The sequence below is a fragment of the Leguminivora glycinivorella genome, chromosome 18, assembly GCF_023078275.1.
Source record: "Leguminivora glycinivorella isolate SPB_JAAS2020 chromosome 18, LegGlyc_1.1, whole genome shotgun sequence".
NCBI classification, from domain to species: domain Eukaryota; kingdom Metazoa; phylum Arthropoda; class Insecta; order Lepidoptera; family Tortricidae; genus Leguminivora; species Leguminivora glycinivorella.
Genome location: NC_062988.1, coordinates 10,593,171 through 10,607,424, shown reverse-complemented (window position 1 = coordinate 10,607,424; position 14,254 = coordinate 10,593,171). Strand labels below are relative to the sequence as shown.

Genomic DNA, 14,254 nt, shown 5'->3' with positions numbered 1-14,254 from the left:
CATAATCATAACATTTTTTTTTATTCATACCTGATGGGAAGTGAAGACAGTCTAAGATGGAGCTCACCAATTCAGTAATAGCGAAGTTTCACTGTAGGCCACTAGAGTTAAAAGCGTTACGAGTTACATTCAAAAGCGTTCGAATCTTCAACCACAAGCAAACATTACATACGCGCGTCATATACTCACGTATGTACGGTAAGGTAAACAAGCCGGGAATAAACCGCTGCTTCACTCACTGGAACTTACCTGGAAACAAATGTACATGCATGTTACATATGGATATGAAGAGTTACGTACAAACGGGGCCTGGATAATATAAATGTTAACGATTGCGTTTATAAAAGAAATGGGTTCTTAGTCTAATAACAAAAAAAAAAATAAGTAGCCCCATTATAACTTACGCCGTGGCTTGCGTGTCGCGCAAATCAAACCTTATCGATATGGAAGTATGAGACGCGACGGCGACGGTCGCGCGACCGTCGCCCACGCAAGACACGGCGTTAAAATGTAGTATTTTTTTATACTAGAAATTAGTGGCAAACAAGCATTTTTACGTCCGGTCTGGCGCAGTCGGTAGTGACCCTACCTGCTGAGCCGCGGTCCCGGGTTTGAATCCCGGTAAGGGCATTTATTTGTGTGATAAGCACAGATATTTGTTCCTGAGTCATGGACGTTTTCTATGTATATAAGTATCAACACAAGCCTTGAGCTTACTGTGGGCCTCAGTCAATCTGTGTAAGAATGTCCTATAATATTTATTATTTATTTATATAAGAAGCACCTGATGGAACGTAGCAGTAGGACGCCTGCAGATCCAAGGCTTGACACTGACGCCGTGGCTTGCGTGGACGACGGTCGCGCGATTGTCGCGCGACGGCGATGCGACGCATACGAAATCAAACCTTATCGATATGGAAGTATGAGATGCGACGGCGACGGTCGAGCGACGGTCGCGCGACCGTCGCCCACGCAAGACACGGCGTGACAATTCTGTGCCTATTTCTGGGTCAATATTTCCCTGTTGAACAGGCAATTAACGGTAAAGTGTCACGGTCGGGGGAAAATTGTCACTATTGTGAAATAGGCCACTGGCAACCACAACCAGCAGGAACACTAGGAGTAGGGTCTGTCATGGATCGCATGCCGAAATTAAAGAACTAAACGAAAGCTGGATTACATAAGTAACTATTGGTATTAGCAGGGATTAAACGTCCTATCCTATAAAATATAATGATGATAAAGTAATAAATATTTGTAATCTTAAATATCTATCATAATCTTTAATTAAAATTACACAATATATGTTTTCCTTAATTACATAAACATCACATGTTTCGTTTTGCTCGATCGCTAAATATAGTAATGAAAATTGATATATATACGATTTATTATTATTATTTATTTATTTTCACACAAACAAATATCATTACAGGTGAACCCAATGTGATATTTTAGTAAGAAATTAAAATATAAAAGCAAAGATGTAGTGATACAGATATAAATCGGATTCGAACCCGTGGCTAACACCATGCCACCGGTGACAATCAGTGGTCGGACACTGTCTCGTTTGGACGTAGAAGTAGCATAGCGTCATTATTAGTATTGGTACAAAATATTGATGTCACTTTGCGCGTGCATTACCACAGACAAGATAATTACTCGATTTTTGAAAATCCTAAACAGTCGAGAGGGACAGGGACAACGCGATTTACATCTAATACAGTTCCGTTGGCTCGTTGGGAGACGACATTTGAAAAATGGCGGATCACAACTGGACGAGACTACTAGCTCAGGACTGGGACAAGTAGCGTTCTAAGAGAGGCATATAGAATAGAATAGAAAATATTTATTTGGCATAGAGATACAGAATGAAATCAACAAGTAATAATAACTAGTACACCAAATAGGATGCCACTCAGCGAATACCGTGTCTAATAGACGCGGCACTGGTTTTCAGGGCACTCCGAAAATTAATAACTAAGTCTAAAAATTTATAAATAAGCACTTATAAATACAGAAACTATGTTTGATCGTGATAGAGAAAGTGTGTGTGTGTGTGTGAAATATATGCTCGTTATAGCGCGATAAACGGCTGATACATATGATGGTGATATTGGTGATGTTTCACTTTATAAGTTGAGTTCTCCTTCTCCTTGCTTCGCTCTCCTCAGTGCTGAGGGTCGTGACGTGGATCACTTGACTCCGGACAACAGATTTCCAAGCCTTTCGGTCCCTTGCGACTCCTAAGGCATCATGGACCTTGAAGGAAAGCGATTTGCTGATTTGGTCGGACGGACCATCGCGTTGGTATATAAGTGGAGTACAGTTTCCTTAATATTCCCAGTTTTTCATGGCTCACTTTTGACCGCTTTTTAATAGAAACTCGTTTTTAGTTCAGTTCGATTGCTTTCGCTGTTGTTAGTTTTTCATTAGGCCGGCCGCGCTCGGCTTCTATTGGGGTGCGGTTGATTCTCTTGTTTCTATGTATATGCAAATTTAGGCGTAGATATTATCTGTATGTACCTTTATAGAGTTGTTTAGTATTTAATATCTAATTGCTTGTCATTATTTGTCATTACGTCATACAAAAATACGGGAAATCACAAAAGCGATGGATGTAATACCCTTTCCGCGAAAGCTGAAATGGAAGTGGGCGGGACACGTGGCACGCCTACAAGATAACAGATGGACTAGAAAAGTATCTTCCTGGAGGGGTCCTATAGGAAAACGTCGCAGGGCACGACCTCACACAAAGTGGGTAGACGGCATCATCAAAATCGCTGGCCCTTCGTGGATGCAAGTGGCCCAAGACTGAGAGAGATGGAACCGTTTGGAGGAGGCCTATACCCAAACTGGGGTTCTTGCAACAGAACCGAACCATTAAAGAAAAACTGTAACACTAGATGTATTTTTTTGCAAGAAATAAAAGGCTTTTTTATTTTATTTTATTTTATTTTTATTATTATCTGTATGTACCTTTATAGAGTGGTTTAGTATTTAATATCTAATTGCTTTTTTAACATACAGAAACTTTAAGTATAAACAAATTGAAAACCCAAAACAGTATTTTCTCCACTTTTACTTCTTTCCTTATTTAAATAAAACTGTTTTGCACATAAATCTCTCTACTCTAAAATCTATTTTAATCTTGTAATTAGGATTTGACTTAACTGAATTATCTGTACACATTAAAATAACGTTTTTTGAAAAGTTTAAGCCGAAAGTACTCGCATTAGGACAATTTAAATTTAATATTTTCGGCAAACTACATACTATGTATCCATTGATAAGTATATCAGAAGGTCAACGACCTCCGTTATAGCTCCCAGATTCTGATAACAATGATAACACGACAATCCTATTATCGCACAGCTAATCGATAACTCTGTGCTTGATAAATTCGACGATTTCACTCGTGATAATGTGGGTACCTAACTACCTATATATGGACTGTGGGCTTCCATCCTAAAGGGTTCTCATCACAGATATAGGAAGGTAGGAGATTGGACATGCCGGGCTATTTAGACATGAGTATCATGTTTAGACATGAAGTAAGTTCGATGACGTCACTATATCGCTGACAGCGTTTTCGGTAGCCAAAGTAAAAAAAAATATTACATACATTCTTAACCGAAAATACGTAGTGATCATCATACACTTTTTATACCAAAAATGTATAAATATTGGTTTTTTATGTCAAATACTACAGAAGACAATCATTTATTGTGCCAAATTCGTCTAGTAGCCTATTGTACAGTGAGCTGTGAAATTGCATGGAGAAATTCGCCATGCATTTTTGCAGCTCACTTTACATGCGAACGACTAGCGAGTCATGTGTACACGCACACAACGGCGCTGTATGCTCAATGAGCTAACAACTGCGACACTGCTTGTCCGCTCTCTAGTATTTATGCTTGAAGCTGCAAAAGGTTCTTTGTTTCCGCAATAGGCTAGTTTCCGACTAGTCAAATCAGCTTCTTTTTAAGAACTGTCAAAACGATTTGCTAATATGGAATTACTATGAAATACTGAGGAGGGACGTCACGGTCAATTCATTTACTTTATGTCTTACTCTTTGACTTATTAAATAGTAATTATGTTTATACATAACTAGTATAACTACTGTCCATATATTTCTTCTAATTTTGTGGTGCTTTATTTCGTGAACTGCATAAAATATTTTAACTATTAGCCTATTCTAACAGAAATGTTGATAAAAACCACCTATTTTATTACACATAAGGACATCAAGGACCCTATAGGCATAGAGCGCCACATACTCGTTTCTGCTTTCGACGTATTCGATGAAAAAATATACAAGAGCGATGCTGCTGATTTGATTTCAATAAATCGAATCGAATTATTACCGCTGAATGCAGCTTTCAACTCGGGCTGAATAAAATTCCTATATTATAAAGTTATGTTTATACTTTCCGTATAATGAGACTTGTAAAGTAGACCTTAACCTTAACACAGAAAGTTATTCAAAAGTTACTTTGGTTGATTACTTGGTAAAGTTTGGCTATGGGGTAGTTGAAGTTTTGGCTACGTAAGTAATATGAAATAAGGTCGGAGCAACCATTGTTCCACTTTATACGCTTAAGGTATTAAATTACGCTAAGCGTCCGTATTTGAATGCCTTTGTCTAATACTACGAGTATCTTGACCATCTACCAGTGGCGGCTGGTGAAAATTTCTGCTAGGCAACACTGAGTAAAAAGAAACCTACCTTTACATTAGGTACTTTACTAGTAATCAATTTTAGGCAAGCATGTGGGAATCGGCTTGTATGAATCAGCCGCTGCTGCCATCTACGTAAAAGTCAGATTTAGCTCGAGTTTGTTCAAAAAACCAGTTAATAACCAGTTTAAGAGAAATACTTTATGTATTCGTACAGTATATTACTCGTAATTAAGGAAGTCGAAGTAGGTCAAAACTGTGTCCAGCGTTCCTGGGACCTGGCCCTGACGCCCCGACCCCGGACGCAGTGACAGAGGGGTTTGGTGGGTGAAGTGGTCTCATCAGCCTAGGTCCTACATATCCAAATAACCATCCCAGGCCTGTTTCCGTGCCTAAATAGAATGCGTAACGCATTTTCCCTCAAAAAAAGTTCTGGCAGGCAAGCACGGTCGCGTGATAAACGATATAACGTCAGGTCATCTTTTTCGCACTATTTGTAAGTGCAATAGGGAGGCACCGATGCGATAAAGTTGATCCAACTAGTGTGCTACGCCCGCTCGTCTCATCAGCTTATGAAGTCTCGCATAACCGACCTAGGCCCGTCCCCATGCCTAGATACGTAGTTTACGTAGCGCAATAAAATCTGTGTTCCCAAAGTTTGTAAGGGAGATAAATCGGTTTAACCGGTATTCACCGATTCGAAACCGATTCTGCCGATAAACCGGTATCGGTGCATGTTTATGCAGCCCCACACGCAGTCCCACGTGGCGGGCAGCTCCAGAAATACCGCGTAAACACCGCAATATGTTCACAACTAATGAACCGAACACTTGGACGGGTATAAATAGATGGATAAATAATAGTGCTGCGGGATGTTGTCGATGTTTGGTTGAATTTGCGGAGGACGGATACCGATTTTTATCGTAGTGGCAAACTAAATATGCATTACTTGTAAACTATGTGAGGTGTGCTATAAGGAGTATTGTATTGTATTGTAATATATTTTAGTAGGTACAAGTGATAATGGAGTGGTGGCCGTTCTCAGACGAGAGGAGTCGGCATCCGTTGGCTAGAAAGGTTGGTGTTCAGTCTAATCGCAACCCCAAATAAGGAAGATTGCGGGTAACTTAGGATTAGATTGGTTCAAGACCGGGAATAAGTGGCTTACTTAAAAAGAGGCCTATGGTCAGTGGACGATGGCCATGATACTGATAAAATTAGATCCGAGACATTAATGACAACGGTCAAATTCAAACGTAAAAGTGAAATAAAGAAAACAGCTCAAGTAAAGGTAAACAACAGGTCTCCAAATGATAAAAAGCTTTCATAGTCGTGCTACTGTTGATGTCAAAGTTGAAGTCATGATACGCAGTATTCGATTTCATAACGATTTTGTCTGTTGCGCAAATCGCAAAAATGCCACGAAAAATCAACCCACCCAGGCTATAGATATACCTATTTATCATATACTTACATATTATGGCGCAGAAATACTTTTTGTAGGTTTTATTTTTATACAACCGTATTACCTATTGTTGATGTACAGTACATTGTATAATGGGGGATAGTGATCGCTGCGCATAATAGGATTCATCTGATAATTTGTCAGCATATCATAGAAATGTATAAAATCCAAAAAAATATTTCAATAAAGAGTCATGACATGAACTTATAAGCAATCACATGCATGGGGTAGAATGGCCTGTAGTAAATTATGTAGTGTAGTAAATTATTAACTTATTGTACCCACTGACACTTAACTCAAAAATCTAAAGCGCTTTTGTAAGTCGTATAAAATACTGTCACACAATATTATCGAGCCTAATAAACAGACTACAAAGTAACACTGACATAAATTAGTAGCAGACTAATCGATACCGACGTGGCACCTCCCTACTCGGCCATAGAGCATCTGTGTGCGTTTGGTACCGTTTTCTTTTTTTTTTCGGCATAGGGCTGTGCTATAAAAAGATGAACTTGGTTTACTGCATGTGTGTTTACATTGGTTTTTGTGTTCGATTTTTGAATCTTTTGAAGTCTATGGCTGGATTTATAACAGAATATTGAAGAACGAAAGATGAATGTTATTATTTTGTAGCACAGATGTCATATAAACCATAGATCAAGCAAACGTATCTACTTAGCGTCTTTAATCGCAGCTTGCAGCTTTCGGGCGTCAATTTTTGTAAGTTGAAGTCAACAAAAACATTAAAAATGCCTCGTTACATGATATTTAATTGCAACAACATAAAACTTATCAACACTCAAGGGCCTGAGACATATTTAAAATCACAGGCAAGTAACAACTTCAGTACAAAATCTGACACGCTCGGCCGCCATACAAATAAATGAACTCGTTTCTTCTATCTAAATCTAATTCTGTGTTTTGTAGAGAGTTGTAACGAATGCTTTTTCTTAGGGTTACCAATACACATGTACATAAACATTATTTACTTTACTCGTTGATTTGTTTTTTGTAGATAGTGCAAAGTTAGGGGTAATTAGTCATATCGAATTTTACGCTGTACACGAGAGTTACATATTCGCAGTGCTGAAGCTCTAAAATAAAACGAATTATGGAAACAAACAATAGTTTGTTAGAAAACATACAACGAGCAAATCCATCTAGTGATAACTACCGATAAAATTAATAATCTATATTAAATTTCATAACAATTACCATAAATAATTAGTTTTAGCTTTTACTACCGCCATCTTCCGTCCATAATTCGTACTAGATAAGTTGCTCCAACTTTCTAGTACTGCGTAGCGATCGCCCGATTGCGTAAAACTTCCCTTAGGCCATTGTTAGCTAATAAACTGGTCTAGGCCAAGCTGTTACGACACACCATACTGATATACTTGGGTGTGGCTTCGTAGATTTTGTACTATTTAAATATAGTTTTAGTGTGCCTATGTTTGACACTCTAAAGTGATTTTTTAAATCTAAGTATGAGTGACTAGCGTCACTCTTTGGTTTCGCAGTTAACACGAAAAACCTAAATAAATATACACCTGAACCTGTTAAACCTGCCTAGTAATCACTTCATTGAAAGGTGGAAACCGCATATAAGAACTAATAAAAGTAATCATTGATATGGAGTTAACAGTGCATAATAAAATATGTTAATAATGTTAGCACTGTTTCCTGTAGACACATACCTAGTATACCCCACGCATTCAAGTAATAGGTAAGTTCAAAACTCTTATACACACAAAACAAAATGTTACCCAATTATAAATTCATAACTAACTTTACGAAGTTACGAGGCTCTTTAGTTACGAAGAGTTACTAGTATAAACTTATATCTCCTTTAATTATTAACACATACACCGACATATCATCAGTTCATCATCATATCAGCCCTTTATCGCCCCCTGCTGAGCATAGGCCTCTCTTTTAGTACGCTACTTGTCCCGGTCCTGAGCTAGTCTCATCCAGTTGTGACTCGCAATTTTCCGGATGTCGTCCACCCAAAGAGCTAACGGATGCCAAGCGCTTCTTACTTCTGGGAACGGCCACCATTCTGTTAACATTTTAGTCCATCTGCCATCACTCTGCCTAGCAACATGCCTCAAAGTTAAAACGCAGTAACTCTATGTGTATTCCATACATAGACAATAGACGTATTGACCGGGATATAGACGGTGATTACCTTTTTGAGTTTTGTCGAGCTCCCGATATTTCGTCGCATATTTCGGTCAATATAACTCTAATAAAAATAACCGTGAATTATTCAAAACTCATTCCGTACACACATGTAGTTTTACTACATTTTTTCTTCATTGACAGAAGAAGAGACAAGTTTTTTTTCCAAACTAGTGACGATATTTAAACTCGAATATCATCTGGCGTGAAACCAACGCCCGCGCAGACCTTAAAACAGCCCACGGACCTTTATTGTGGTGGTCAGTGCCTCCTGCCCACAAAAATAAGACAAAACAACATCTCGGAACCAGTTCGACCGCTTTTGACCACTTTTCCTATCCCGTCCGACGGCAAGAATAAATTTTACAAGGGCGCGAGAGAGTTTATACCTTATCTTCTTTTTACTAGAGATAAGGTGATGGTAAAGTTGAAGTGGTGTTTTTTTCGACCCTGGTATGATATAAAAATCGTTTCGTTTTCATTAGGAATTCCGTCTGGCAAGGTTGAGGGCTGCTAAATAATCGTAGACACGTTTTGACCCGTTATACGTAAATTATATGTTAAGTCACACTTGCCTCTAGCAACTATTGTATGTATAAGTTTGTTTGTGTAACTTAATTCCACTATTGGAAGAGCACTTTAATGTTTTATCAGAAAAAAATCCAGATGAATGATCTAATGAAGGTAATTTAAGCTTTTTCTCGAAGTATCGAAAATTCAACTGCAAACTAATAGGTATCTTTAAGCAGAATTTTTAAGACACTTCAAAGGTTTTTCACTATTTTGGAAAAATTTATTGTGGAAAAAATAATTAAGATTATATTTTTAATCAATAATAAGTATATCGTCAAAATCAATTTAGGTTAAGGTACAACGGGCCAAATCTCGACTGGGGGGCAAATGTAACTGGTCCATTTTTTCCATGTTTTACAATATTTGCATTATTAAATAGGGTGTCCACCGGTTATATGTGGTAGGCGTGTTCAGTGGATACATGTAGAACGCAACATCATAGTGTAATAATGGAAAAAATGGATTAGTTACAATTACCCCCCAGTCGAGATTTGTCCCGCTGTACCTTATATTTAAATCTATGTAGTTTTATCACAAACATGATTAAGTAAACGTTCTAGTTGGTCTGTTGACTATCGTTTATTTTATTGAAAAATATCGGGCATATTTTTGTGTGTATACAAAGAAAAAACATGAAAATATATAAATAACCATTTTGTATTGGTTTACTGACATGAGTGCTTTACACTCGTCAGTTATATTCTATTGAATATAATTGACGGGTTCGAATCCCGGTAAGGGCATTTATTTGTGTGATGAAGACAGATGTTCCTGAGTCATGGATGTTTTCTATGTATATAAGTATGTATTTATCTATATAAGTATGTATATCGTCGCCTAGCACCTATAGTACAAGGTTTGCTCAGTTTAGGGCTAGGTATAGACCTGTGTAAGGTGTCCCCCAATATTTATTTATTTATTTAAAAATGAAAATGTTACTACTTCATATAATTATGCATTACAAACGCAATTTAAATTACTACTATTAAATGAATAGCTTCATTCCGTTTTATACTGCGTATACATTATATTATTATATTAATGTACTTAGAAATAAATCATAACACACGTCATCTAAATCAATTAAACAGTTACAACGTTTACAACTTATTGTAAACAACTTGATGAGTCAAACGTTCAAATATTTAACCTTATTAACCCATAAATAATACAAAACCAAGATAAAATGCCAGGAGACGTTCACCTACCAGACATACCAACTAACAAAAAGACCACAAAACATATGGTTAAAAAAAGTAACAAACTTTTAACCAGATCTCTTAGAACGCTTACTCGACTTTTAAATTCCTTCTATGGAGTTCTGATAATACTGGCCGTTAAGAATCCTTAGCCATTTCAAAAAGGTCTCTCAGATCCTGTAATTTGACCTGAAGCTGTACAAGCGAGGGGTGAGAGGGGGGTCTTATTATGATGGTGTAACAGTCACCTAAAGGTTCCTTGGTCAGTGACCAGCGCAAGTACCTGATCCCGCGCCTTGGGTGTAGCTGTTGTGAGTGCTGTGACGTCATTATGTGAACCAAGTACCAAGTATCGGAGCGCCCGAGCTAAACAAAATATCTGAACAGCCGGCCTAGCCGAAACGACAGTATGTAGTTTTAAAACAATATTGTTTATTGCACCAATAAATTGCTCTGATATTTAGAATAAGATGAATATTGTACACTGTTGACAATTTAAAAGTGCTTATTGTAAGCCTATTTGAATAAAGAATATTTTGATTGATTGATTGATTGACAATCGTTGAAGTTAGACACCGATCCAAGTGTAGTTTGATATCGGATGTAGGACCGATATCCCATCATTACAGGCGCCAACTTTTTTCCATTGAAATCCTTCCGACATCCGATATCGGATCGGATAATGTGAAAACAGACTAACGCCTTGAAAATATACAGGACAGATATTTGTAAGCTATAAAATGAGTTGTAAATTATTTTATGTAAGCTAACAAGACATAGTCATCAGCCTTCGTTCATTTTATATTTCGCTATAATATTATAATGGCGACTCCTAGCGAAACAAAAGACTTGATGACCTCATAATATTTAAATTACTTACTTAATGTTCTTTATGTAGAGTTAACAATGATTTATTTTTATTTAACTCTAGAAACAATTTTCTGGCTGGTTACGCAATGAAACTCTGCTCTTTTCTCATGTTATTATATCATTTCGCGTTTACTTCGTCACACAATTTAGTTCGTCGCGTCGTAAATTATCGTATTTTCAAGTCCTTAGATAAAACATAAGATATGTAGAATAAGGCTCCAATATACCATAAATCATTTCTTGCAATATCAATATTTAAAACACATCATAACACAGGTCATAAATTCATATTTAGCTATTCAAATCCTCGAAAAGCGAACAGCCTTTCTTTGCCATGTAACCCTTGTAAAGGCATGAACGTTGAGTAAAATTCCGTCGCTTACTACTTTCTAAGCTGTGAGGGCTGAAGCTGTATGAGTGAGAAATGTAACTCCTTAATAAAGCTGCTACCTGACGTCAACGGATTTATAACCCTGGGAATTAACCCTAGGTGTCGCACCGAGATTTATATGGAGGAAATGAGGTATTTTTAAGTGCAGTTACGTTGAAAGAAGGAAGAGGCTTACAAAAGGTTTCTGGGCTTGATGTTTCTGATAAAAGACAATTTGAGTACAGAGATTTTGCATTATGTCGTGATATACCCCGAGATAGGTATACCTACTTACCTATAACATGTCAACCGCATTTCTATGACTTGATGTTTATGCTTTAGTCTTGTCTTTGATGTTTATGCTTTAGTCTTGTCTTTAGTGTGTGATAAATTGATACACATCCTAACAGAATTAATCCACTTATTGCAATTTTTCGTTAGTGCAATGAGCGGAGAGAGCGGTCACTATTAATTCCGCTACATTTTAATTCCAGCGACCAAATTAAATACGTCTGTACTAATGTTCTGTACAACAAAACGAGTGTAGTACAGTCAGCATCAATATTAGTGGGTTAAACAACTCACCAAACACCTGCAGTGCAATAATACCCGATTTTTTATAGGACAGAAGGCAAACGAGCAGACAGGTCGCCTGATGGTAACCGATCACTGCCGCCCATGGACACCCGAAACACCAAAAGTGTTGGAGGTGCGTTGCCGGCCTTTAAGATGGGTGTACGCTCTTTTCTTGAAGGTTTGAAGGTCGTATTGGTCCGGAAATACCGCTGGCGACAATTCATTCCACAGATTAGCTGTGCGAGGCAGGAAGTTTCTGGAAGTTTCTGGAGAAACGCACAGTTGAGGACTGTCAGCCATCTAAATGATGGAGATGGAAATGTTGTCGCGTATAGGGCGATGGCGGAAAGAAGATATATGTATTTTAAGGAAAAGTTTGAGTCGACAAATGGGGCTGCAAATCATGTATGATAACTGCACGTCTACATCGTTGTATTTAATTGGGATGGGATGCAGTAACACTTCACTATGCAAGTTGCAATTGGGCAGGTCCTTTCTGTACAAGTTACGATTGGGTAGGCCTGTTAAGAAACTTTAAGAAAAATGCCCTGCCTGAGTCTCTGTTTCCGCATGAGTATAATCCAGGTCTCTTTAAAGCAAGAGTAAATAGGTATCTCATAGGTAAGCGTGCTCCGCCGTAGACTGCATCATCACTTACCAACAGGTGTGATCGTGGTCAAACGTCTACCTATTCAAACTAAAAAAAAACATGTCTTCGCAAAGCATGTATACATCGCGCACGGAATTACTTGCACGCATACATCATCATCATCATCACTACCACGCCGCGTGCCTCTCATATAGCCGAATTTTACAGTAATAGTCTAAAAGAAGGGTAGATACATTTGGCTCGTATTCTGGCGTATTTCTTTTGTTCCTGACTGTACCGTCAGTCGTAACGAGCCCGCAGATGACTCATTTGTGTATGTAAATGAAGTTAAAATTCAAAACGTCAGCCCCAACTTTGGGTTTTTGAATTACAAATTCGTCTGTCGGTGTGAGCCCAAATTACAGTACAAGAATACCTAATTGTTTTATGGTGATTCGACAAAAGGCCCACCCGGGGACTTGGGCCTTCATTTTTCATTTTAATCGTGTGTTTAGTTGTTAAGTGTTGCGAGACTGTTCTAATGGCCTATTCTTTCTTTTTAATGATGTCCGCCTAATTTTAGTTAAATAATGAATTATGTTTTAATTATTTTTAGAGATCCTGCCTTGTTTTAAGTGTGGTAGGAGAAAAGCGAATCTACATAATTACTGCAGAGTAAAAAATACCCACTTTGAACTTCAAATAGTAAAAGAATATCAGCAAAAAATCCGCAAAAAGGCTTAAAAACAAATTTGTTTATAAATATTTATCACACGCCTTGAAAGGGCTGCCTCAAAGTAATTAAACCGAAAATTCTAAAAAGGGAATAAAAAACTTTTATTTAACCCTAAGGAAATCTTTCAGTCAAGGGATGTAAAAATATCTGTTGAATAATGAAATTCAAATCATAATATTTTGCGCGTTCTGTATACGGTATTAATAAATCGTGAAAAGCAAAGCTTCTAAAGACTTTAGAATCATTCATTGTAAGGTTTAAACTTGTGGGACATTTCATATATTTTTTACTACGAAACATGCTCGATCTATTGGTCCACAAATTAGCAGTACATATATGAAAAGAACACAAATAACAAATGGATCAAGTAGCACAGTATATAATTCTAAAGTAAAGGTCATTCACACTTACCCGTATTAACCTTGTGACATTGGCATATGTTGTCAATGTTGTACTTATTGACATTTTAGATATGGCCCCGTAATTAGCCAGCGATTCAAAAAAACGCTCAAACTTGACCCCTAGTGAGCCGAAAAAGAAATTATGTGTCAAGGTGAAAAAGGGCAAGATTACGTGATTTTCGTGACCTTTGGTTTCGTTGGACAGTAGACCTTCTAGAGGCCAATTTGACTTTAAATTTGATATACAGGGTGTAACATTAATGCTGGTGATCCATTTAAGAGCATAACCGGTATCGAATAGCGGTTACGAATACCACTTCCTTTTTTTAAAACAAACACCATGAAAATTAAAGGTACTATAGAAGGTAATGTATAAGCCGTAGGATTTATCTTCGGCAATTATGTTACATAGTGTATAAATTATATGATTTTGTTATCATACGTCGGTCGAATCGCTCGCGCCGTACGAACAAGAACGTGCGAATTGTGTGACATCAAAATGTATGTTCAAATTGGATTAGCGTAGAATGGATGTACAAACAGCATTGATGTATAATTGTAAATGTATTAAAAATGTGAACGCAAGGTTTTGACTTCGTTCGCACGTA

At 37.5% G+C, this 14,254-nt stretch overlaps 1 protein-coding gene across 8 annotated transcripts in view; it reads right to left on the bottom strand.

Moving 5' to 3' along the window:
• LOC125236157 (brain tumor protein) overlaps positions 1-14,254 on the bottom strand; it is an 834,846-nt gene that overhangs the window by 169,043 nt on the left and 651,549 nt on the right. The window contains exon 3 of one of the 8 annotated variants that reach the window (XR_007178171.1): positions 139-249. The exons of the other annotated variants lie outside the window; for them this stretch is intronic. The gene's annotated coding sequence lies outside the window, so the exon portion shown is untranslated. Of the gene's footprint in view, positions 1-138; positions 250-14,254 lie in introns of those variants that run through there. 8 annotated transcript variants of the gene reach the window in all.